The following is a 4,937-nucleotide window of genomic DNA, read 5'->3' as shown; positions in this document are numbered from 1 at the left end:
GGGCCAGCATCCCCTAAGTTTGCAGGCTTCTTCACCAGAGTCCTCCCTCTCTTTGGGAAGGAGACTGGCCCAGCTTCAGGGATCATCTACTCCCGTCCCTCTCAGACACACTGTAGGAGCGGAGTCAGTCTGCTGAGGAACTGACATTACTAATAATCACGGTAATAGCTAACACTCACTGCTTACTATCAGCCAAGACCGTAGTAAGTGTCTGCTGCGCATTAACCCCTCAGGAACTCTAAGGCACAGCGTCAGCGCGTCGCAGGGTCCTCACGAGGCTGCCCCCTTAGTACTGAGCATTTGTGCTCTTAACCCAAGGGTGGCTAAGTGATCCTCAGAGACCCGCTGCAAGCATTTCTCTCCCAGCTCTGACTTGGGGCAAGTTATCGAACTGCCCTGCCCGGAGTTTGGTTTTTACTTCGAAAGCGAAAGCGGAGACGGAAATAGCGTGAAGGGTGCTTGCTTAGAGCTCTCGCCCGTGTTAACGCAGGGAATCCTTCCGCACCGTGCTGGGCTCGGGCTTTATTCTCACTGCCACTGCACGTGTTGTGTCCTTGCGAGGGCCCCGGGGCCAGGAGACATCCAGGTAGAGCCCCTCTGGTTGATCCTGTCTGCTACCTGCCACCCCCGCCCCAGAGCAGCCCCTAGAAGCCCCTCTCCGGGCTTCAAAGGCCCCTAGACACACAGTCTGATGCCGCCGTGCTTAGCCTATCCGCCCTCATGCCGTGCACGGGTGGGGGTGTCTCACCCAGGGTCCCACTGTCACTCGGGGGCAGAGAGGCCTAGAATTCTGACTCCCTAACTCCCGACCTGCTTGTTTCTGCCTCAGGTGGGGTCCCCGGGCCTCTGTGCTGCCTCAGAGCAGATTGTGTGGCTGCCAGAACCCCCAGGCTGTGCTCCCCACCCCGTAAGCCTATAATGAGTTAAGTGGAGCAATTACAGCTGCTTGGGGGTAAGTGGAGCTACTTTTGGGTGAGCAACTGGCACCTCGCAGAATCTCATTTACCTTCAGCTGTGCGTGGAGATAATCCCCTCTACTCTATCCGTCTCCTCCCAGCCCCGCCTTCAACGAGTCCTCAGTGTCTGCGCGGCCACGGAGGTCACGCGTGCACAAGACCCACCGCCTCCCCACCTCCTCCCAAGGGGGCTCTGTTAGGACAGCAGATGACACTGAATACGCACAAACCAGGACAGAAACCTGAGCTAAACGACGCCAAGCCCTGTCTGGATTGCAGTTCTGCCCGCTGAACATGGAGGTGGCACAGGAGGAGGCTCTTCCTTCTCCATGGCTTGTTGGCTCTCTGCTCTCCAGGGCTGGCTCCTTATCCCTCAGGGGCACCTGCTCAAGGTGGCCTCGCTGATGTCTCTGTCTTCTGCTTCAGTGACACAATACCCGAGATGGATATTTATATGGAACAGGAGCTTACTCGGCTCCAGGTTTGGGAGGCTGAGAAGCCCAAGAACACTGACCCTGGCATCTGCTTGAATCTGCTGAGGGTGAGTTGGCAGCATACAGCATGGTACTGGGCATCACACGGTGGTGCGGAACAAGCACGCCAGAGGCCTAGTTTTTATAACAAAGCTACTCCATGGTAAGCCAATTAATCCACGAATCTAGGAACAGATTAATCTACTCAGCCCAGTTACCTCCCAAAGGCCTTGACTCCCATATACCACCCTCATATGACCTTGAAGATTGGATTTCCAACAGATAACATCTGACTATCCTGCTAAAGCAGTCCTGAGCCACTCAGGCCTTTTCTCTGCTTCATTTTCCTCTGAGCACATGGGCTCCTCAAACCATTCGGATGCTTTATTTCCCTCTGTGTTTATTTTCTGTCTCCTCCCCGCAGAGGCAGCTCTGGTAGGTGGAAAGTGTGTCTGTCTTTCTCATGACTGTACGCCAGTTCCTAGATCAGCCCTTGGCAACTGGTGGGGGTTTGATAATTGTCGATGAGTGAGTGAATGAAGGAATGGGAGGGTGGAGTGTAAAAAATAGGAACTGAGAGAGGATTCTATTTCCAGCTCTGTTGCTAAACTTGCAGTGTGTGCAAGTTTCTTATCCTTCCTGGTTAACCTTGTTTTCTTTCCTTCAACTGCAAAATTAAGGAATTAGAGTTAGTATCTCTTTCAGCCACACACTCAGTTCTCCCTATAATGATGTTAATACTGAAATATAACTCTTTCTTTTGATGTCTCTCTGGTCCATTAACATATGTATTCCCCGGGAATAGAGAACACAGCTTAATCACCAGGCCAGGCTAGCACAGTGCTGAACATAGGGACAGGGAGAAGGGAAGACTGAGTGGATGGATGGATAGATGGGTGGATGGATGAGTGGGTGAGTGGGTGGATGGATGGGTGGATGGGTTGATGGATGAGTGGGTGAGTAGGTGGGTGGATGGATGGATGGGTGGATGGATGGGTGGATGGATGGATGGGTGGATGGGTGGATGGGTGGGTGGGTGGATGGATGGATGGGTGGATGGGTGGATGGATGGATGATGGATGGATGGGTGGGTGGATGGATGGATGGGTGGATGGGTGGATGGATGGATGATGGATGGATGGGTGGGTGGATGGGTGGATGATGGATGGATGGATGGGTGGATGGATGGGTAGATGGATGGGTGGATGGAAGGATGAAAATCTCTCTGACTTTTCTTCCAGGTCTACTGATTGAGGGCTCAGGAGTTGCAGGGGCAATTAAGAGAGGACGTCTTTACCTCATTTGGCATTTGCGTGTGGGCCCCCTCATCCAAGTCTTCCAAGTCCCTTTCCAAAGGTTAAGAAGCCAAGGTTCTTCTGTTCCCATCACCCCTTTCACCCCCAAACTGGAGAATACCGGGCCACACCTTGATGGTGCAAAAGTGGCCTCTGACATAATCTCATGAAAGAGCCAAGGACAGGGCGCAGTGTCACACCACCCACACAGCCAAGTGTGTAAAGGTGATACAGCAACAGTCCTGGGATGGGGAGAGGAGCCGGGGAGGAAGGAGCGAGGGCAGAGTTCAGAACACTTTTTCTGTAAAGTATCACATAGTAGATAGTTCAGGCTTGACCGTCTCTGTAAAAACTACTCAACTCTGATGATGTACCATGAATAATAAATGTGACAACCAACAAGTGTGACTGTGTGTCAATAAAACTTTATGTATAGACACTGAAACTTGAATTTCACGTCATTTTCATGTACTACAAATATTATACTTTGCCAGGAACTATGGCACATGCCTATAATCTCAGTTACTTGAGAGGCTGAGGCAGGAGGATTGCAAGTTCAAGGTCAGCCTGGGCACTTAGCAGGACCCTATCTCAAAATTTTAAGAGGGACCAGGGAAGTGGCTAAGTGATAGAGTGCTTGCCTGGCATGCATGAGGCATGAGGCCCGGGTTCCATCCCTAGCACCACAAAAATGATTTATTTTTAAAAATTTCTTCAACCATTTAAAAATGTCAAGTCCCATTTCTATGTCGCAGTTCTGCAGAAAAAGAGGTGGCGGCTGGATTTGGCCTGAGCCCATAGTCTGCTGGTCCCTGGGGTGGAAAGGCAATGAGAGTTCGGGTAGCCGGTGTGAGAGGCTGTCTGGAAGAGGGACACTGAGGCCACAAAAGGGTTTGGAGGACAGCAGTGACGGTTTGAGTCAGGGTAACCTGAAGGGTCAGACACGCAGCCACCCGCAGAGGCCTAGCAAGTCCCGGAGCAGGTAAGGCAGGCCAGGAGTGTCCGTGAGGGTTCCTGCCCCACACAAAATCAGCAGCTTCTGAGCTCAGCTCTTTGCTGCTCACAAGCCCATTTCACAGATCCCCCGACATTTCAATAGAAGCTCAGATCATTCTGTGAACATTTCCAAAGTTTCATGGTGGGAAAGTAATACTTTTTTTTCTTTCTGAGACAGGGACTTGTTATGCAGCCCAGGCTAGATCCTCCTGCCTCAGCTTGATCCTCCTGCCTCAGCTCCCAAATGCGAGGATTGCAGGTGTGCACCACCGTACTCTGCTAGTGACTAAAAATGTAAAACTTAAGCAAAATGGGTCAAATAGAATAAAAAGAGCCTCGATTAGTTTGCAGCTCTGGGTCCCGGCTGTCTATGGAGGTGATTTTAACCGGAGTGAAGGAGGGTGTCTGCCAGCAAGGATGGGTGACAGCTGCAGAGAGGTACAAGGACTGAATCCACCATGAAGACAAGGCCTACAGTCGGGGAGGGTCCTTTCGCTTAAATAGTGTGGAGGAAATCACTGTTAAGGTAATTTAGATGGACTGCAAAATTTGAAGCTGTGGTATTATGCACAAAACTAATCTCAATGGTGCAGTTCAGTGAATTCTGACACCCACGTCCCCTCCCGGGGGCAGACACCATTCTGTCTGCCGTCTCCCGCCTCTGTTCCATCCGTTCTCGAACTTCCCACTCACGGCATCAGACGCACGTGCTGTTTGCCGTCTGGCCGCCTCTCCCCCGTGTTTGGCATGTGATTCTCCCTCGCCGTGTGGGCAGCAGCGGTCTGTCAGTGCTCAGGGCCCTGTGGGACTGTTCAGTTTCTCTCTGCTACTGTGCCGGGCCGCTGAGGTTGCGGCCGGCTCTCGGGTTCTCCCAGTGGTGCTGCCTCGAACATTTCTGTACCTGTGTTTTTGGTGGACACAAGCGCTTGTTTCACTTGGGGACATACTGAAGGGTGGACTCGCTGGCTGTGTGACTCAGACGGGACTCAAAGGCCACCGCGCTCGCTGCCAGCGGTGTCAGCTCTGCCCAGCCCATGCTCCTTTGCAGTTAGGTGCCCTCAGTGAAAATGGTGAGGGCGTTGGCTCAGGGGAAGGGGCACAGATGAAGAGCCAGGGACAGAGATGAACAGCCAGTGCCATCGTTAACGCTGCTCTGCCCTCTACCACCCATGCCTGGAGGATTTGGCCAGAGCCAGGTAACCAGGAAGAGGAGACCC

At 52.4% G+C, this 4,937-nt stretch overlaps 1 long non-coding RNA gene across 2 annotated transcripts; it reads left to right on the top strand.

The window, feature by feature from the left end:
• Nucleotides 1-494: 494 nt before the first annotated feature.
• On the top strand, nt 495-3,117 carry LOC106147251. Of its 2 annotated transcripts, none has more exons than XR_001232047.1 (3): nt 495-586; nt 1,058-1,497; nt 2,671-3,117. It is a non-coding gene; the product is annotated as an uncharacterized LOC106147251 (long non-coding RNA). The 2 variants fall into 2 exon arrangements; XR_001232046.1 differs by having other exon boundaries at nt 830-1,497.
• The last annotated feature ends 1,820 nt before the right edge of the window (nt 3,118-4,937 follow it).

Source organism: Chinchilla lanigera, unplaced genomic scaffold (genome assembly GCF_000276665.1).
Source record: "Chinchilla lanigera isolate Chin_1 unplaced genomic scaffold, ChiLan1.0 scaffold00007, whole genome shotgun sequence".
Classification (NCBI taxonomy): Eukaryota; Metazoa; Chordata; class Mammalia; order Rodentia; family Chinchillidae; genus Chinchilla; species Chinchilla lanigera.
The sequence above is the reverse complement of the archived record's forward strand: the minus strand, read 5'-3'. Positions and strand labels throughout refer to the sequence as shown.